General features: G+C 45.7%; 1 pseudogene; it reads right to left on the reverse strand.

Moving 5' to 3' along the window:
- LOC129563898 (protein fem-1 homolog A-like) overlaps positions 1 to 21,343 on the reverse strand; it is a 36,978-nt pseudogene extending 15,635 nt beyond the window's left edge.
- Positions 21,344 to 21,855: the final 512 nt, after the last annotated feature.

Raw genomic sequence — 21,855 nt, forward strand, 5'->3', positions numbered from 1 at the left:
CTTCTAAGCTATGAGCAGGTAAATTGAGCAGGTCCTGTATTTCCATCTCCTTAAGAATGTTCCACAGTTTGTTGTGATCCACCCAGGCAAAGGCTATGGTGTAGTCAGTAAAGCAGAAGTAGATATTTTCCTGGAACTCTCTTGATTTTTCTATAATCTAATGGATTTTGGCAATTTGATCTCTGGTTCCTCTGCATTTTCTAAATCCAGCTTGAACATCTGGAAGTTCTCAGTTCACATACTGCTGAAGCCTACCTTGAAGAATTTTGAGCATTACTTTGCTAGCGTGTTAGATGAGTGAAATTGTGCGGTAGTTTGAACTTTCTTTGGCATTGCCTTTCTTTGGGACTGGAATGAAAACTGACCTTTTCCAGTCCTGTGGCCACTTCTGAGTTTTCCAAGTATGCTAGCATACTGAGTGCAGCACTTTCACAGCCTCAACTTTTCGGATCTGAAATAGAATCCTATTCTATTTCCTGCTGGAATGACATTACCTCCTCTAGCTTTGTTCATAGTGATGCTTCTGTTACCAAATATATATGCTGGGGGTCTGGCTGCTCTCCGCTCAAAAGCCAATAAACAGGCCAGGTTGGTGGAAAGGAAAGTTTGCTTTATTTCAGATACAGGCAACTATGGGGGAGGGTGGCAAACATCTGTCCAAAGGCTGAATACCCTCCCCCCACCCCATGCCACAAGCCGGGGGTAAGAGCTTTCATAGACAAAGTGAGTGGGAGAGGGTTACCTGCAGAAACAGTACAGTCATCTCTAACAGTCATCTTCAAATTGGTCACCGGTTGTCCAACCAGCATCATCAAGGTTGTTACAGGTACAGTTAATCTTCGGTTCCAGTGTCCAGGTTCCCATTTCTTTGTGATCATTCTCAGAATTGTAGCAGCTCGAGTTCTGAGTAAGTCTGGTCATCATGTAGTTAACTTCTCCACCTGGGGTTTTGGTATCTATAAGACAGCTCACAGGATATGGCTCAGAATATTACCTACAGCCCTTGAGAAAGAACTAAGGGTCCGTGATTATGCTTAATGTTTGCATTATTATTATTTAGTCTCCTTTGACTGTTTCCCTTTGTTTCAGCACTTCTCACTTCTGTGATTAAACTCATTCTTTGACTAGGTTTTCCACGGGAAAAAGGCAGGCAGAGAACATGTGGGCGGGGCAAGGGCCATAGTGTTCTGTCTCGGTTTCAGTGCCCCCTTCTCCTTGATACTCCTCATTCTTGAGGAGGGACGGGTACAGAGCAAGAAAGCAGTAAACTTTCATAGTACCTGGACAAAAATTTGAAAATTACTAGACATATCACAATGAGGATAATAATCGAAATCTACCTTTGTATTATTTTGTCTTAATGGTTAAAGCAGATGTACAATGTATGTTTGATAGGCCACAAACAGGCTATTTTGGTTAGCCTGAAGTTCAAATTAAATCATGTATCAACCAGAATGATTTTCCCCTACCTCAATGTGTGAATTTTTTTTCCGTTATTTTCCCCTTTTAAGTTGCAACTCTTTCCATAAGGAGCATTGATCCAATGTTGCCAAAGTGGTTTATTTGCCATCTCTGGGTCCATCCATGTCCCTCGGTGCTAGGCCTCCTTTTTATTTATATATTTGCCTAGTTGTCCACCTTGGGGGAAAACTAACCAGATATCATGAACAGGCTTGGAAGTATGTTAAATAGGGAAATGCTTTATAGGTCATACATTTTATCATTCATACCAATTGTCACACAAACATTGTGCATGTGCTTTAAGAGGTACACTTGCAGCCAGCAGTGTTGCACATCATGAGCAACTATACTCTGTGACAACTTTATTGGACAATTTTTCCATCCTGAACCTTGGAGTCAAAAGTATGATTAGAAACAAAACAATTACTTTCTGTTAGAAGTCTGTTTTCAAAATCAGGTCAGTGTTCCAGGGGATCTTTACTTACTTAAGAGAGAGAAAAACCAACTTTTTTCTTGTATCAGTTTACTGTTAGTACCTAATTAAATACAGTCTAATCTTAATCTTGACAATGTACTTTTTCTTAATTGAAAATTTATTTTTAACACACCTTTTGTCACTTTCTAGATCCAAACAAATGTGTCCTGTATTTCTTCATCCAGAAGCAACTGTAGGACAAAAGTTAACATCATTTTTCTTCAACAAAAATAGCTCCATTTTTTATACCTTCTCCTCGTCAACAACATATATCCTACTTGTTTTATATACCAAAATGTTGCGCCTATGATTTTTATATATCACAATTTTTAACCCTTGACAGTTTCAACAAGACCAAGAAACAAGTGATTGAAATGTTACACCAGCATTTTCTGATTGACAAACATAAGAACATATTTTATAACCTCAAAAAACATACATTTTTTTCATAGCATCATTTTTCTTTAGTGGTACGATACATATGTTTAATAAACCCAAACGTATCTAGTTTCCCTCTTGGTCTTACAGGAATACAAAAGTAGGTAATCAGTTCATAGGTTATAGCCAGAATATCCAAATCATACATTCAATCTTAAAGCCTTTATTCATTTGCATAGTTAACCCAAGGCTGAAGAGCCAGGCAAAGTGCACTGTGTGTGTATTTCAAGGACATGATTTTTTTTTTTAAAGGACATGATATACGTCCACCTCAAACTTTTTCCCAGGCATATTTTTGTTTTCTCAGGGTCTGGAAAAAGTGTTTTATCAAGTTAGCTTTCCCGCATATGCAAAAAGAACCAATTTTTTTTAATTTCAAGACTTTCATCTGAATCAATCTTCTCCAGATTCTGAAGAATACTGTAGCCATACATTGTCTCCCCAAAAAATCATCTTTCTTTTTTAGGCATAAATTTATGGCTAAAGTTTTTCTTAATGAATTGAACCTGTATTTCCCATTTTACATAAGGCAACGAGAATACCAATCACACAAATGGAATATATGCTCATATACCAAACGACAGATCCATCATAAACCCTCTCTGAGGGTGACCAGTATGGAGTCCCAAAGAAGCACGTGCCCCCTCCAAAAAAAAACGGTCCTCAATGGTAGTCAGATGTCAGAACCAATTGGCAAAATACCCAAAAGACACTCAGTGCTCACAAATGGTCCTCAACGGTAGTCAGGTGTCAGAATCAACTGGAAAAAATGTCCATATAGCAGTCAGTGATCACAAACGATCAACATCAGACACATGTCAGAACCAACTGGCAAAATGCCCAAGTAGCACCTCATGTCCCAAACAGTTCTCAATATCAGATGCACATCAGAACCAATTGGCAAGAATGCCCAAATAGCACTAGCGCTCACAAATGAAGGTTCCCCGTGTGCACACTGGTGGACTTACCCAGTCTTGGAGCTCGTCACATCATCCCAAATGCAAGTTTCCATTCCACCAAGAAAAGCATAAGTTGGCAGTCAGTGCCAAGCAAGGGAGAAACAAGGAGGATCCTCAAAACAAATGGTTTCGGCAGCTGCTAAGAACGTCCCCCAAATCCCCTACTTGGGGCGAGAGAGCCACCAGCAGCAGGCTAATACACTCTCATTGCCACAGCTCTCCCCTGGAAGACCCAGGAGAGCCAGGTGCCATGAAAGCACAGGAGCCAGCAATAGCCAGCCACAGCCAGCTGTAGATGGCCATAGCCTCAGTAGCCAGCCCCACACTGGCCACCAAAATCTGTTACCGAAAGGTACGTGTTGGGGATCCGGCTGCTCGCTGCTCAAAAGCCAGTCAACAGGCCAGGTTGGTGGAAAGTAAAGTTTGCTTTATTTCAAATGCTGGCAACTAGGAGGGGAGAGGATGGTGGATATCTGTCCAAAGGCCAACTGTGCCCTGCCCCCACAAGCAGGGGGTAAGAGTTTTTATAGACAAATTGGGGGAGGAGGGTTACAGGCAGGAACAGTACAGTCACATCTCTAACAGTCATCTTCAAATTGGTCATCAGTGGTGTGAAGAGCATCATCTTGGTTGTTTTAGGTACAGTTAATCTTCAGTTCCAGGTCTTGTAACCTGGCCTCATCACTTGTGAATCTCTGCAGCTCCGCCTTATTCTGCTTTATTGATGATGCGAAAGCCTTTGACTGTGTAAAGAAAGTGAAGTCGCTCAATCGTGTCCGATTCTTTGCGACCCCATGGACTGTACTACCAGGCTCCTCCATCCGTGATATTTTCCAAGCAAGAATACTGGAGTGGATTGCCATTTCCTTCTCCAGGAGATCTTCCTGACCCAGGGATTGAACCCGGGTCTCCCACATTGTAGGCAGACTTTACCGTCTGAGCCACCAGGGAAGTCCTTTGACTGTGTGGATCACAACAAACTGTGGAAAATTCTGAGAGATGGGAATACCAGACCACCTGATATGCTCATCACAGCAAACTGTGGAAAATTCTGAAAGAGATGGGAATACCAGACCACCTGACCTGCCTTTTGAGAAATCTGTTTGCAGGTCAAGAAACAACAGTAAGAACCGGACATGGAACAATGGACTGGTTCCAAATTGGGAAAGGAAAATGTCAAGGATGTATATTGTCACCTTGCTTATTGAACTTATATGCAGAGGACATCATATGAAATGCCAGGTTAGATGAAGCACAAGCTGGAATCAAGATTGCCAGGAAAAATATCAATAACCTCAGATATGCAGATGACATCACCCTAATGGCGGAAAGAGAAGAAGAACTAAAAAGCCTCTTGATGAAAGTGAAAGAGGAGAGTGAAAAAGCTGGCTTAATACTCACCTTTCAAAAAGGAAGGATCATCGCATCCAGTCCCATCACTTCATGGCAAACGGATGGGGAAAGAATGGAAATAGTGACAGACTTTATTTTCTTGGGCTCCCAAATCACTGCAGATGGTGACTGCAGCCATGAAACTAACAAGATGCTTGCTCCTTGGAGGAAAAGTGATGACCAACCTAGATAGCATATTAAAAAGCAGAGACATTTCTTTGCTGACATACGTCTGTGTAGTCAAGGCTATGGTTTTTCCAGTAGTCATGCATGAATGTGAGAGTTGGACTATAATGAAAGCTGAGCACCGAAGAATTGATGCTTTTGAACTGTGGTGTTGGAGAAGACTCTTGAGAGTCCCTTGGATGCAAGGAGATCCAATCAGCCCATTCTAAAGGAGATCAGTCCTGAATATTCATTGGAAGGACTGATGCTGAAGCTGAAACTCCAATACTTTGGCCGCCGGATGCAAACAACTGACTCATTGGAAAAGACCCTGATGCTGGGAAAGATTGAAATCAGGAGGAGAAGGGGAAAACAGAGGATGAGATGTTTGGATGGCATCACCAAATCAATGGACATGAGTTTGAGCAAGCTCTAGGAGTTGGTGATGGCAGGGAAGCCTGGCATGCTGCAGTCCATGGGGTCCCAAAGAGTTGGACACAGCTGAGCCGCTGGTATGAACTGAAGCTTCAGTTCCACGGTCCATTTGTTCCCATTTCTTTGTGATCAGTCCTTGGAATTGTGGCAGCTTAAGTCATGGGTACAGCCTGGTTATCATGTAGTTAACTTCTCCACCTGGGGTTTTAGTATCTATAAGACAGCTCACAGGATATGGCTCAGAATATTATCTATAGCCCTTGAGAAAGAACTAAAGGTCCTTGACTATGCTTGCAGTATATTCTTATTTTGTCTCCTTTGACAGTTTCCCTTTGTTTCAGCATTTCTCACTTCTCTGATTAAACTTATTCTTAGACTAAAGTTTTCCACAGGCAAAAGACAGGGAGAGAATATTGGAGGGGCAGGGGGGAAGGACCATAGTTCTGCTCCATTTCACTTCCTAAGGCCCACATGACCTCACAGTCCATGATGTCTGGCTCTAGGTGAGTAGTCACACCATCGTGGTTGTCTGGATCATGAAGATGTTTTTTGTATAGTTCTTCTGTGTATTCTTGCCACCTCTTCTTAATATCCTCTGCTTCTGTTACGTCCATACTATTTCTGTCCTTTATTGTGCCCATCGTTGCATGAAATGTCCCTTGGTATCTCTAATTTTCTTGAAGAGATCTCTAGTCTTTCCCATTCAGGTGTTTCCCTCTATTTCTTTGCACTGATCACTGAGGAAGGCTTTCTTATCTCTCCTTGATGTTCTTTGGAACTCTGCATTCAAATGGGTATATCGTTCCTTTTCTCCTTTGCCTTTCACTTCTCTTCTTTTCTCAGTTATATATAAGGCCTCCTCAGAAAGCCATTTTGCCTTTTTGCACTTCTTTTTCTTGGGGATGTTTTTGATCGCCACCTCCTGTACAATGTCACGATCCTCCATCCATAGATCTTCAGGCACTCTGTGTATCAGATCTAATCCCTTGAATCTATTTCTCACTTCCTTGCTTATTTAACTTATATGCAGAGTACATCATGAGGAACGCTGGGCTGGAAGAAGCACAGGCTGGAATCAAGATTGCTGGGAGAAATATCAATAATCTCAGGTATGAAGATGACACTACCCTTATGGCAGAAAGTGAAGAGGAACTCAAAAGCCTCTTGATGAAAGTAAAAGAGGAGAGTGAAAAGGTTGCCTTGAAGCTCAACATTCAGAAAACAAAGATATTGGCATCTGGTCCCATCACTTCATAGGAAATAGATGGAAAAACAGTGGAAACAGTGTCAGACTTTGTTTTTTTGGGCTCCAAAATCACTGCAGATTCTGATTGCAGCCATGAAATTAAAAGACGCTTACTCCTTGGAAGGAAAGTTATTATCAACCTTGATAATATATTAAAAAGCAGAGACATTACTTTGCCAACAAAGGTCCGTCTAGTCAAGGCTATTGTTTTTCCCGTGGTCATGTATGGATGTGAGAGTTGGACTGTGAAGAAAGCTGATCGCTGAAGAATTGATGCTTTTGAACTGTGGTGTTGGAGAAGACTCTTGAGAGTCCCTTGTACCGCAAGGAGTCCAACCAGTCCATTCTAAGGGAGATCGATCCTGGGTGTTCATTGGAAGGACTGATGCTAAAGCTGAAACTGCAATACTTTGACCACTTCATGCGACGAGTTGACTCACTGGAAAAGACTCTGATGCTGGGAAGGGTTGGGGGCGGGAGGAGAAGGGGACGACCAAGAATGAGATGGCTGGATGGCATCACCGACTCTGTGGACATGAGTTTGAGTGTATTCCGGGAGTTGGTGATGGACAGGGAGGCCTGGCGTGCTGTGATTCATGGGGTCGCGGAGAGTCGGACACATCTGAGCGACTGAACTGAACTGAACTGAACTGTATAATCATAAAGGATTTGATTTAGCTCACACCTGAATGGTCTAGTGGTTTTCCCTACTTTCTTCAATTTATGTCTGATTTTGGCAATGAGGATCATGGTCTAAGCTACAGTCAGCTCCTGGTCTTATTTCTGCTGATCGTATAGAGCCTCTCCATCTTTGGCTGCAAAGAATATAATCAATCTGATTTCACTATTGACCATTTGGTAATGTCCATATGTAGAGTCATCTCTTGTGCTGTTGGAGGAGGGCGTTTGCTATGACCAGTGCATTCTCTTGGCAAAACTCTGTTAGCCATTGCCCTGCTTCATTTTGTACTACAAGGCCAACCTTGCCTGTTACTCAGGTAACTCTTGACTTCCTGGTTTTGCATTCCAGTCCACTATGATGAAAAGGACGTCATTTTGGAGTTAGTTCCAGAGGGGCTTGTAGGTCATCATATCATTCAACTTCAGCTCCTTCGGCATTAGTGGTTGGGGCATAGCTGTGGATTACTGTAATATTGAGTGGTTTGCCTGAAAATGAGCAAAGATCACTCTCTCATTTTTGAGATTGCATCCATGTGGGACAACTTTTCTAATCACTCTCTGCTTCCATATATGAGCTGTATGAACTTAGGCAAGTTGGCTAACCTCTCTGTGCTTCCACTTCTGAGCTGTGTGATGTCAGGCAAGTGACCTGACCTCTCTGTGCTCCTACATTTGAGCTGTGTGATCTTAGGTAAGTTGACTGACTTCTCTGTGCATTCACTTCTGAGCTGTGTCACCTTAGGCAATTTGCCTGACCCTTCTCTTCTTCCACTTAAGAGCTCTCTGATCTTAGGCAGGTCTTCTGACCTCTCTGTGCTTCCATTTTTGAGTTGTGTGATGCAAGGTAACTTCCGTGACTTCTCTGTGCTTCCACTTCTGAGTTGTGTGGTCTTAGGCAAGTTGCCTAAACTCTCTGTGCTTCCACTCTGAGCTGTGTGATCTTACACAAGTTGACTGATTTCTCTGTTTGTTATTTGAGCTGTGTGATCTTAGGCAAGTTGGCTGACCTCTGGGTGCTTCCACTTCAGAGTTGTGTGATCTTAGGCAACTTGCCTAAACTCTCTGTCTTTCCATTCCATGAACGAAACTTTCTCCCTCATGTCCTTAAGAACTCTGTCATCTTAAGCAAGTCAAAAAAACTCACTGAGCTTACACATTTGGGTTGTGTGATTTGAGGCAATATTCTGGACCTCTCTCTGCTGCCACTTCTGAGTTGTGTGAGTTCAGGTAAGTTGACTAAACCCTCTTTGCTTCCACGTCTGATCTCTGTGATCTTAGGCAGGCTGCCTGATCTCTCCTTGCTTCACTTCTTACCTGTGTGACGTTAGGCAAGTTGTCTAACTTCTCTGTGCTTCTACCTCTGAGCTGAGTGACCTTAGGCAAGTGGCCTAAGCTGTCACTGCTTCTAATTCTGAGCTGTGTGATCTTATTTAACTTGCCTGAGGTCTGCGTGCTTCCACATCTGTACTGTGTGATTTTAGACAAGTTGAGCAACGTCTCTGTGCTTCCGTACATGAGCTCTGTGATCTTAGACAAGTTGCCTGATCTTGGGTGTTTCTACCTTTGAGCTGGGTGGTCTTAGGACGTTTGTCTGATCTCTGTGCTTCCACTTCTGCTCTCTGTGATCATAGCCAAGTTGCAGAACTCTGTTTTTCCACCTAGGAGCTGTGTGTTCTTAGGCAACTCGCTTACATCTCTGTGCTTCCACTTCTCAGTTCTGTCAACATAGGCAAACTGCGTAACATCTCTGTGTTCCATATGTGAGCTGTGTGATCTTAGGCAACTTGCCTTACCTCTCTGTGCTTCCACTTCTGAGCTGTGTCACCTTATGCAATTTGCCTGACCCTTCTCTTCTTCAACTTAAGAGCTGTGTGATCTTAGGCAGCTCTTCTGACCTCTCTGTGCTTCCACTTCTGTGCTGTGTGATCTTAGACATGTTTATTGACCTCTCTGTGCTTCCATTTTTGAGCTGTATGATGCAAGGCAACTTCCTTAACTTCTCTGTGTTTCCACTTCTGACCTGTGTGATTACACCCAACTTCCCTGATATCTCTGTGCTTCCTCTTTCAAGCTTTTTGATCTTAGTACACTTGCCTACCTCTATGTGCTTCCACTTCTGAGTGGATGATATGAGCCAAGTTGCCTGAGCTCCTTGCTCTTCCACTTCGGAGCTGTGTGATCCTGTGGAAGTTGTCTAATTTCTGTGCTTCCACCTAGGAGTTGTGTGATCTTAGGCAACTTACCTAACCTCTCTGTGCTTCTACCTGGCAGCTGTGTGATCTTGGGCATTTTGCCTGACCTCTCTATGCTTCCACTTATGATCTGCATGATCCTAGGCAATTTGCAGGAACTCTTTCTTTTTGCACATTTGAGCTGTGCGATCTGACTCACCTTGCCTAACCTCTCTGTCCTTCCATTCCATGAATGGAACCTTCTCCCTCATGTCCTTAAGAGCTTTGTCATCTTAAGCAAGTTGGAAAAACCTCACTGAGCTTCCATATTTGGGCTGTGTGATTTTAGGCAAGATTCTGGACCTTTCTCTACTGCCACTTCTGAGCTGTGAGAGTTCAGGCAAGTTGCCTAAACCCTCTTTGCTTCCACGTCTGAGCTCTGTGGTCTGAGGCAGGCTGCCTGATCTCTCCTTGCTTCACTTCTTACCTGTGTGACATTAGGCAAGTTGTCTAACTTCTCTGTGCTTCTACCTCTGAGCTGAGTGACCTTAGGCAAGTGGCCTAAGCTGTCACTGCTTCTAATTCTGAGCTGTGTGACCTTATTTAACTTGCCTGAGCTCTATGTGTTTCCACATCTGTACTGTTTGATTTTAGACAAGTTGCACAACGTCTCCGTGCTTCCATACATGAGCTCTGTGATCTCAGACAAGTTGCCTGACATTGCAGTGCTTCCACCTTTGAGCTGGGTGATCTTTGGACATTTTCCTGATCTCTGTGCTTCCACCTCTGCTCTCTGTGATCATAGCCAAGTCGCAGAACTCTCTGTTTTTCCACCTAGGAGCTGTGTGTTCTAAGGCAACTCACTTAACCTCTCTGTGCTTCCACGTCTCAGCTCTGTCAACATAGGCAAGCTGCGTAACATCTCTGTGTTCCATATGTGAGCTGTGTGATCTTAGGGAACTTGCCTTACCTCTCTGTGCTTCCACTTCTGAGCTCTGTCATCTTAGGAAAGTTGCCTAACCTTCCATACTTCTCCTTCTGAACTCTGTCATCTTAGGCAGGTTGCCTAACCTCTCTGTGGTTCCATGTCTGAGCTGTGTGAACTTAGGAAAGTTGCCTGAAATCTCTGTGCTTTCACTTCTGAGTGGTGTGACCATAGGCAAGTTGCCAGACTTCTCTATGTTTCCACTTCGGATCTGAGTGATCATAGGCAATTTGTAGGACCCTCTGTGTTTTTTCACATCTGAGCTGTGCAATCTTAGGGAACTTGCCTAACTTCTCTGTGCTTCCGCTTCTGAACTCTGTCACCTTAGGCAAGTTGCTTAACATCTCTGTGTTTCCAGATCTGACCTGAGGGATTTTTGGCAAGTTCCCAGACATCTAGATGCTTCCACTTACGATCTGTGTGATCTTCAGCAAGTTGTCTGACCTATCTGTGCCTCTACTTGAGAGCTGTGTGATCTTAGGCAAGTTGCCTAACCTCTCTGTGCTTCCACTTCTGAAAGTAAAAGTGAAAGTGAAGTCGCTCAGTCGTGTCTGATTCTTTGCGACCCCATGGACTGTAGCCTACCAGCCTCTTTTGTCCATGGGATTTTCCAGGCAATAGTACTGGAGTGGATTGCCATTTCCTTCTCCAGGGGATTTCGCAACCCAGGGATCGAACCTGGGTCTCCCAAACTGCGGGCAAAGTCTTTACCAGATGAGCCACAGGAGATGGGATATTAGCCAGGATGCCTAAACACCTTGTGCTTCCAAGTCTGAGCTGGTTGATACTATGTAAGATGCCTAATGTCTCCATACATCCATCTGAGTTGTGTGATCTTAGGCATGATACTGACCTGTCTGTGCTTCCATTTATGAACTGTGTGACCTTACACAAGTTGCCTGACCTCTCTGTGCTTCCACTTCTGACCTGTGTAATCATAGACAACTTGAGGAACCTCTCTGTTTTTTGACTTAGGAGCTGTATGAACTTAGGCAACTTGTCTAACCACTCTGTGCTTCCACTTCTGAGCTCTGTCATCTGAGGCAAGTTTTCAACCTGATCTGTTTCATCTGAGACAAGATCCTGACCACTCAGTTTTTCCATAGCTATGCTATGTGTTCCTAGGTAAGTTCCTGACCTCTGTGCTTCCACTTCTGACCTGTGTGATCTTAGGCAAATTCCCTGACTTTCCTATGCTTCCACTTCTGAGCTGTGTCATCTTAGGCAATTTGCCTGACCCTTCTCTTCTTCCACTTAAGAGCTGTGTGATCTTAGGCAGTTCTTCTGACCTCTATGTACTTCCACTTCTGAGCTGTGTGATCTTAGACATGTTTCCTGACCTCTCTGTGCTTCCACTTTTGAGCTGTGTGATGTGAGGCAACTTCCCTCACTTCTCTGGGCTTCCACTTCTGAGTTGTGTGGTCTTAGGCAAGTTGCCTAAACTCTCTGTGCTTCCACTCTGAGCTGTGTGATCTTACGCAAGTTGACTGATTTCACCCTGTTTCTATATTTGAGCTGTGTGATCTTAGGCACGTTGGCTGACCTCTGGGTGCTTCCACTTCAGAATTGTGTGATCCTAGGCAACTTGCTTGACCTCACTGTTTCCATTCTGAGCTGTGTAATCTTAGGCAAGTTTCCTGAAATCTGTGTGCTTTCACTAGATCTGTGTGATATTAGGTAAGTTGCCAATTTACTTGTGCTTCCACTTATGAGCTCTGTGACCTTAGGCTGGTTGCATAACCTGTCTATTCTTCTATATCTGAGCTGTGTGATATTAGGCAAGTTGCCTAACCCATCCATTCTTCCACTTGTGAGCTGTGAGTATTTAGGTAATAGCTTAAATCTCTGTGCTTCCACTTCTGAGCTCTGTTACCTTAGCGAGTTGCCTGACCTTTCTGTGCTGTCATATATGAGCTATGTTATCTGATTAAAATTGTCTGACTCTCTGTGCTTCCATATGTGAGCTGTGTTATCTGATACAAATTGTCTAATTCTCCGAGTTTCCACATGTGAGCTGTGTGATCTTAGGCAAGTTGCCTAAGCTCTCTGTGCTTCCACTTAAAAGCTGTGTGATTTTAGGCAAGTTTGCTGACCTCTTTTTGCTTCCATTGGGAGCTGTGTGATATTAGACAAGCTGCCTGTCCTCTCTGTATTTCCACTTCTGACCTCTGTGATTATACCCAACTTGCCTGATCTCTCTGTGCCTCCTCTTTCAAGGTTTTTGATCTTAGTACACTTGCCTATCTTTATGTGCTTCCACATCTGAGTGGATGATATTAGCCAAGTTGGCTGACCTCCGTGCTCTTCCACTTCTGAGCTGTGTGATACTGTGGAAGTTGTCTTATATCTCTGTGCTTCCACCTAGGAGTTGTGTGATCTTAGGCAACTTACCTAACGTCTCTGTGCTTCTACCTGGCAGCTGTGTGATCTTAGGCATGTTGCCTGACCGCTCCATGCTTCCACTTCTGATCTGTGTGATCATAGGCAATTTGCAGGAACTCTTTCTTTTTGCACATTTGAGCTGTGTGAGTTTAGGCACCTTGCCTAACCTCTCTGCCCTTCCATTTCATGAATAGAACCTTCTCCCTCATATCATTAAGAGCTCTGTCATCTTAATCAAGTTGAAAATACCTCACTGAGCTTCCACATTTGGGCTGAGTGATTTTAGGTAAAATTCTAGACCTCTCTTTGCTGCCACTTCTGAACTGTGTGAGTTCAGGCAAGTTGCCAGAACCCTCTTTGCTTCCACTTCTGATCTCTGTGATCTTAGGCAGGCTGCCTGATCTCTCTATACTTCACTTCTTACCTGTGTGACATTAGGCAAGTTGTCTAACTTCTCTGTGCTTCTACCTCTGAGCTGAGTGACCTTAGGCAAGTGGCCTAAGCTGTCACTGCTTCTAATTCTGAGCTGTGTGACCTTATTCAACTTGTCCGAGCTCTATGTGTTTCCACATCTGTACTGTGTGATTTTAGATAAGTTGAGCAACGTCTCTGTGCTTCCATACATGAGCTCTGTGATCTTAGACAAGTTGCCTGACTTTGCAGTGCTTCCACTTTTGAGTTGGGTGATCTTCGGAAGTTTGTCTGATCTCTGTGCTCCCACTTCTGCTCTCTGTGATCATAGCCAAGTCGCAGAACTCTCTGTTTTTCCACCTAGGAGCTGTGTGTTCTTAGGCAACTTGCCTAACTTCTCTGTGCTTCCACTTCTCAGCTCTGTCATCTTAGGCAAGTTGCTGAACATCTCTGTGCTTCCACATCTGACCTGAGTGAGTTTTGGCAAGTTCCCAGACATCTAGATGCTTCCACTTACGATCTGTGTGATCTTCAGCAAGTTGTCTGACCTATCTGTGCCTCTACTTGAGAGCTGTGTGATCTTAGGCAAGTTGCCTAACCTCTCTGTGCTTCCACTTCTGAAAGTGAAAGTGAAGTCGCTCAGTCGTGTCTGATTCTTTTCGACCCCATGGACTGTAACCTACCAGCCCCCTTTGTCCATGGGATTTTCCAGGCAATAGTACTGGAGTGGATTGCCATTTCCTTCTCCAGGCGATTTCCCAACCCAGGGATCGAACCCGGGTCTCCCACATTGCAGGCAAATTCATTACCAGCTGAGCCATAGGAGATGCGATGTTAGCCAAGATGGCTAAACACCCTGTTCTTCCAAGTCTGAGCTGGTTGATACTATGTAAGATGCCTAATGTCTCCATACTTCCACATGAGTTGTGTGATCTTTGGCATGTTACCTGACCTGTCTGTGCTTCCATTTATGAACTGTGTGATCTTACACAAGTTGCCTGACCTCTCTGTGCTTCCACATCTGACCTGAGTGAGTTTTGGCAAGTTCCCAGACATCTAGATGCTTCCACTTATGATCTGTGTGATCTTCAGCAAGTTGTCTGACCTATCTGTGCCTCTACTTGAGAGCTGTGTGATCTTAGGCAAGTTGCCTAACCTCTCTGTGCTTCCACTTCTGAAAGTGAAAGTGAAGTCGCTCAGTCGTGTCTGATTCTTTTCGACCCCATGGACTGTAACCTACCAGCCCCCTTTGTCCATGGGATTTTCCAGGCAATAGTACTGGAGTGGATTGCCATTTCCTTCTCCAGGCGATTTCCCAACCCAGGGATCGAACCCGGGTCTCCCACATTGCAGGCAAATTCATTACCAGCTGAGCCATAGGAGATGCGATGTTAGCCAAGATGGCTAAACACCCTGTTCTTCCAAGTCTGAGCTGGTTGATACTATGTAAGATGCCTAATGTCTCCATACTTCCACATGAGTTGTGTGATCTTTGGCATGTTACCTGACCTGTCTGTGCTTCCATTTATGAACTGTGTGATCTTACACAAGTTGCCTGACCTCTCTGTGCTTCCACTTCTGAGCTGTGTGATCTTAGACATGTTTCCTGACCTCTCTGTGCTTCCATTTTTATGCTGTGTGATGCGCGGCCACTTCCCTGACTACTCGGTACTTCCACTTCTGAGTAGTGTGGTCTGAGGCAAGTTGCCTAAACTCTCTGTGCTTCCACTCTGAGCTGTGTGATCGTACGCAAGTTGACTGACTTTGTTTTGTTTCTGTATTTGAGCTGTGTGATCTTAGGCACGTTGGCTGACCTCTGGGTGCTTCCACTTCAGGGTTGTGTGATCTTAGGCGACTTGCCTGAGCTCACTGTTTCCATTCTGAGCTCCATAATCTTAGGCAATTTTCCTGATATCTGTGCTTTCACTAGATCTGTGCGATGTTAGGAAGTTGCCAAACTCTCTCTGCTTCCACTTAGAAGCTATGTGATCTTAGGCTGGTTGCATAACGTGTCTGTTCTTCCATATCTGAGCTGTGTGACATCAGGCAAGTTGCCTAACCCGTCCATTCTTCCACTTGTGAGCGGTGAGTATTTAGGCAATAGCTTAACTCTCTGTGCTTCCACTTCTGAGCTCTGTGACCTTAGCAAGTTGCCTGAGCTTTCTGTGCTGTCACTGCTGAGCTGTGTGATTTTAAGCAAGTTGCGTGTCCTCTCTGTGTTTCCATATGTGAGCTCTGTTATCTGATACAAATTGTCTGAATCTCCGTGCTTCCACATGTGAGCTGTGTGATCTTAAGCAAGTTTGCTGATCTGTTTTCCCACTCCACAGAACGGCAAAAGTCCAACATAGAGGCAGAGGTTTATAACAACAATTAAATTGTGATTGAGGGGGGAAGAAAACTCAAAGGCTTAATTAGGTTTCATAGTGCCAATAAAGTTGACAACTACAATGGGGGAGGGGGGAGAAGGAAAACAAACAAACAAAAGGAATCCAAAAGCATATATAGAACAAGTCTAAAGATAAGAATAATAAATATTTTTCTTGAGTCACTGTTGTCAGAGTCCTTTCCCTTGTTGGGAGTCACAGTCCACCTTATCTCCCTAGGGTGCCCTCCCACTCTGTGCTGATCTCTGGACCTGCTGTGGGGGCAGCTCATATTCTAGACTGGCCCTACTACTGTGTGTTCTTGTCTCCAGCGTCCACAGCTACTACAACTAGTGTGTTTTCTTTTGTGGGAGCTCTCAATGTCCTTTTCTATATTTCACAGACACAGAGTCTGCCTGGTTGCTCATGTGGATTTAATCTGCAGCTTGTACAGCTTGTGGGAAGGTTTTGAGTCTTCTTCCTTAGCCGCACTGCCCCTGAGTTTCAATTGTGGTTTTATTTCCACCTCTGCATGTGGGTCACCTACTGGGGTCTGCTCCTGAGGCTGCCCTGGAGGATTTGGGTTTGCCCCTGTGAGGGCCAGATGTGGAGGTGGTGCAGCTGCTTGAGTCACAGAGGTTCTGGCAGCACCAGGTACTCAGGGGAGTTGGCAGCTAGGGCAGCAGCAAATATAGTGCTCTAGAAGGCTATGGAAACCAGTGTTGGCCAATACGCTCCAGCATTCTTGCCTGGAGAACCCCCTGACAGAGAAGCCTGGCAGCCACAGTCTACAGGGCCTCAAAGAGTTGGACATGACTGAAGCAACCCTGCGTGCATAGATGCAAGATTTTTTTTTCTGCCTGTGGCAGTTCTGCCTTTGTGAGCATTGAGCATGAATATGGCACAGCTGCTTGGCTTGCGGGTACCCTGGCGGTGCAAAGCGTGGAGGGACACGGACTGCCTCTGCCCCCAGGAGTTATGGCCCTATCAGAGTCTTTTTTCGAGCCTCTTGTAGCTGGTGACCAGAAGGCCTCTTTGGCCAGTCTTTCTCTGTAGTTCTGCCAGTTCAGGCACGTAGAGTGCTCCCTTGCCTGGGGTCCTTCTCTGTTGTTTGGCACATCAGGCACATAGAGGGGCCCCTCGGCTAGGGTTCTACTCTGTAGATCGGTCTGTCAGGCACTTAAAGGGGAACCCTGGTTGGGGTCCCACTCTGTCGTCCAGTGTGTTAGGTATTTGATGTGCCAGCCTCTCTATTGTTCAGCTGCTGGTGCTGGCGAGTCGGGAGAGAGAGGCCATGGTGGTGGCTCTACTCCCTATGCGTGACTCAGCAGTATTGCCTTGCTTCCAAGGCTGCCCAGCTTTCCTCCACAGGCATTTCCCACCACAATCTCCTCCTTCACATCCCCTCGATCTGTCTCTCTGTGGTCAACAGCGGCCCTCGCCCTTGGATTGCTCCACAATCCCTAAACACCAGCTCCCAGCCAAGCACCTTCCAGGGGACCTGCATCCCTGTCCGGGGTGTGTATGGCTGTGGCAAGGACTGTATAATTCTCATTCCATTTAGGCTGCCACAGATCAGCCGTTTCACTTCAGCCTTAAAGGTTTCTCCTCTGACTCAGACAGTTGCCCCAACGTGGGGACTGGACCCCTGCTTCAGTTCCCCTACCCGCTGAGGGCAGGTCCAGTCCTACTAACACTTCTGTTTCTCCCCCAAGTTCCTTCATCCTACCGAGTTTTGCGTGGTTCTCTGTATTCTTTCCTGCTGGTCAGGTACTCCTGTCCACTCTCAGCTGGTGTTCTGCATGCACTACTGTGTCTGAAGGTGTATTCCTGATATATCCATGGAGAGAGATCTCCACGTCCACCCACTCCTCTGCCATCTTGTTCTCCTCATTTCACTTTTGATATCCAGTGTTGATAAAATGTGAAACATCTATAGTGTTCTGTATCATATAAAACAATATGATAACAGCAAATGAAGCAATTCACAAAGGATTAATCTCAAAAATACACAAGCAACTCCTGTAGCTCAATTCCAGAGAAATAAATGACCCAATCAAAAAATGGGTCAAAGAACTAAACAGACATTTCTCCAAAGAAGACATGCAGATGGCTAACAAACACATGAAAAGATGCTCAGCGTCACTCATAATCAGAGAAATGCAAATCAACACCACAATGAGGTACCAATTCACGCCAGTCAGAATGGCTGCTATCCAAAAGTCTACAAGCAATAAATGCTGGAGAGGGTGTGGAGAAAAGGGAACCCTCTTACACTGTTGGTAGGAATGCAAACTAGTACAGCCACTATGGAGAACAGTGTGGAGATTCCTTAAAAAACTGGAAATAGAACTGCCATACAACCCAGCAATCGCACTCCTGGGCATGCACACCGAAGAAACCAGAATGGAAAGAGACACATGTACTCCAATGTTCATCGCAGCACTGTTTATAATAGCCAGGACATGAAAGCAACCTAGATGTCCACCTGCAGACGAATGGATAAGAAAGCTGTGGTACATATACACAATGGAGTATTACTCAGCAATTTAAAAAGAATACATTTGAATCAGTTCTAATGAGGTGGATGAAACGGGAGCCTATTATACAGAGTGAAGTAAGCCAGACAGAAAAACACCAATACAGTATACTAACGCATATATATGGAATTTAGAAAGATGATAACGATAACCCTATACGAGACAGCAAAAGAGACACAGATGTATAGAACAGTCTTTTGGAATCTGTGGGAGAGGGCGAGGGTGGGATGATTTGGAAGAATGGCATTGAAACATGTATGTTATCATATGTGAAACAAATCGCCAGTCCAGGTTCGATGCATGATACAGGATACTCGGGGCTGGTGTACTGGGATGACCCAGAGGGATGGGATGGGGAGGGAGGTGGGAGGGGGGTTCAAGATGGGGAACACATGTACACCCGGGGCGGATTCATGTCAATGTATGGCAAAACCAATACAATAATATAAAGTAATTAGCCTCCAATTAAAATAAATAAATTAAAAAGAAACCAATATGGATAAAGGTACTGAGAGATAATTCCTCTTGACAAGAGATGACATAAACTTACAGTATCATTCGGTACTGTGAATGTATTTTCTCTTCCTTATGGATATTTTTTGGGGGGACACTACCTTATTTCTTTACTCCAGGCTTCTGGAGGGACAGTGATGGCGTTCCCTGCCTTGACAGAAGGCAACACCTGGTCTTGTAAATAAAGACTCTAATAACACTGCAAATCTTAATGAGACTTAGTTCCCTTGGAGGGACAGAACATCTAGGAACCCACTGTGGCTTCTGGAGTCTTCTGGGTAGCTGCCCTGAGACAAGGCTGCAGGAGAAGCACAGGGTGGGAATGGCCTCTTTCTTGAGCTGTAGTGGCTCCAGTCCCTTTCTGTTCCTCACTGCTTTCCCAACAGGCCAAAACCACTCTCCTGCTGGCGGCCAGGGCACACGGAGGATACCCCCCACACACACCAGACAGTCTCTCAGGGGCGGGTTCTCTAGAAGGAGCACTTGATCGCCCTCCCCACCCCCAGTGATGGGAGACCATGATTTTGTACCACTGTATTTGACAACCTGTTCCAGACATCCTCCATCTTATCTATCTGGCTCAGTGGGTTAATGGTGTGTCAATACTTGGAATTATCTCAGGGTCACCTGGATCCTGGTTTCCAAGCATCTAAAAAACGGCTACAGACACTTGGGTTGTTAACCACACACCTGTGACCACTTGCGTGATTTGTGAGGCAGAGGTGACCTGCAGTTTGAACTCAGAAATTGTGAAAATCAAACTCCAAAGCAACCAAGCTATGAATAGCTCTTGTTGAGTCAGAAATGGCTGGCAAGCCCAGCTCCTTTGGTATTTGGCCTGCTCCTCCTTTGGAAAACGACTTCTCTTTCTAGTGAGAATGGGAAGTAAGGCTGCCCAAATAAAAGGCAAAAGGGTGAACTGTTCAGAAATGTATGGTCACCCTCATTTGTGGGACAGTTACCTCATGAACTTGTCACAAAATATAGCTCACTCTTGCTGGCCGAGGCTGTCTCAGGCAAGATAAACCCCTTGTTGCGTGAAATGAACTTAGGGAGCCTTACAGCAAAATCTTTTTTTAAAAAAGTGTAGGGCAGCAAAACCTCCTGCACCACAGCTGTAAGCTGCCCGTGCCTGAGAGTGCACAGTCGCATCTAACTCTTTGCGACACCATGGACTGTAGCCCACCAAGCTCCTCTCTCCTTGGTATCCTCCAGGCAAGAATACTGGAGTGAATGGCCATTCCCTTCTCCAGGGGAACTTCCCAAGACTGGGATCGAACCTGCATGTCCTGTGTCTCTTGCACTGAAGGTGGATTCTTTACCACAGAGCCACCTGGAAAGCACTAACTCCCCTCCCCCAGGTAAATAAACAGAACACCAAATCACAAAAGCTACCCAAGGGGCTGGTGGCTTGGGCGCAGAGAGTTGGACCCACAGCAGAGAAGAAGGAGCAGGTGAGAATGTGCTGGAAAGGTGGATTATCCCACTTTGCCCTCTCAGGGGCCCCAGTTCTAACACTGCCCTGGGTGGCTGGGTCTATCCTGTCTGACACGTCAGAGGTAGAGGCTGAACCCAACTCTCAGCTTCTACATGTGTTTCTAGTAGGGGAGGAAGACGATGGCTTCAATCTCTCTGCCCCAGGTCAGAGGCAAGATTCTCTGAAACTCAGGCAGATGGGACATGTGGGAGGTTGAGCATCTTCTTGTGGAGGATGAGTGCAGGGACTCTTATAGAAAGTCAGTTCTCTGAGCACGTGGTCTGGAAGCTTCTACCACCAACAGCTCATCGATTCTTGTCCCCTCTCCCTGATGCGGGGAGGGCGCCATGGAGGCCCATGAGCTCTTTCCTGGTTTCCAGACACCACAAGTGTTCCCCAGAGAGGGTGGGGACAGGTGTGGGCCCCGCCCATCCTGGGCTTCCCTCTCCCACCCTTTTCCGTTTCCGTGCAGCTGGATGAAAGCTCCCAGCTCTTAGGGAGTGAAGCCCTTATATGGGATCTTATTCTTGTCCAGGGTGCAAGTCGCAATGCACTAGAGGGTCACATAGGTGAAGGGCTGAATGGTGCTCTTGGCCAGCAGCTTCTCATGCAGCAGCTCGTAGACTGTCTTCTTGAAAGCTCTGATGGCTTCCATGTGGGCCCCCGCCTCTATCAGGGCATTCGTGATCCCCAGGCAGTTGTTCTGCTTTGTGATGTGCACTGGCGTGTTGTTATCAAAGTCCCGGCTGTCTGGGTCAGCCCCACAGTCGAGGGTACCTTGACCACTTGGAGGGAAGGGAATCTGCCCACCTAGAAGTGGCCTTCATTTCTGTTCTGTGTTCACTGCCATACGCAGGAGTGAAGCCATTCTGGCTGTGATTCTTGCGGGCTCACCAAGGCCCCCAAGCGCAGCAGGCCCCGCACCACGTTCAGGTGATCAGCTGCGGAGGCGGCCCACGGCAGCTGCGCGCCCTCGATGCTCTCCTCATTGAAGTGTATGGAGCCGCTGGCATCCGTGCTGGCGCCACTCCAGTCCACCTGGATACTCAACCTCATCTAGGTGGCTGCAATGGGAGGTGATGACAAGCGGTGTCCCCACCTTAACCCCCCACCCCTGTCCCCTGCTGGCCAACTAGCCCGTTAGCTCGGCCGGCTCCTCCCTTCTCTGGCTGCTAGGCAGCCTCTGAAGCATCTGAAGCTTGTCAACACGGACTGTGTTGTATACGGTGGGGTAGACGTCTACCATTTGGACCTCTGCCAGGACATGGGCAGGCCGCCTGAAGGGTTGAGGGGACAGGGGACCGAGGACAAGAGCCCAGAGGGGAAGGCTGCAAATTTCACCATCTCTCCTGCTGCCATCCTAGGTGTGTCTCCTTATGAATTTTCTTAATAACATATTTTTCTCTGGCTTACTTTAAGAATACAGTATTTAAGGGCTTCCCTGGTGGCTCAGTGGTAAAGAATATGCCTGGCAATTCAGGAGTGACTGGTTCCATCCCTGATCTGAGAAGATCCCACGTGTTGCAGAGCAAATAAACCCATGTGTGCCACATCTATTGAGCCAGCGTTCTAGAGCCTCAGAGCTTCAACGACTGAGCCCACACACTCTGGAAGCTGTGATCCACAACAACAGAAGCCACCACAATGAGAAGGGTGCGGCCCGCCACTAGAGAGTAGACCCCGCTCATCCCAACTAGAGAACACCCCCATGCAGCAACAAAGACTTGGCACAGCCCCCTAAACTCAAAACAAACAAAA

The sequence above is a fragment of the Moschus berezovskii genome, chromosome X (assembly GCF_049115385.1).
Source record: "Moschus berezovskii isolate FMDL1 chromosome X, NW_MosBer_1.0, whole genome shotgun sequence".
In the NCBI taxonomy this organism is placed as follows: domain Eukaryota; kingdom Metazoa; phylum Chordata; class Mammalia; order Artiodactyla; family Moschidae; genus Moschus; species Moschus berezovskii.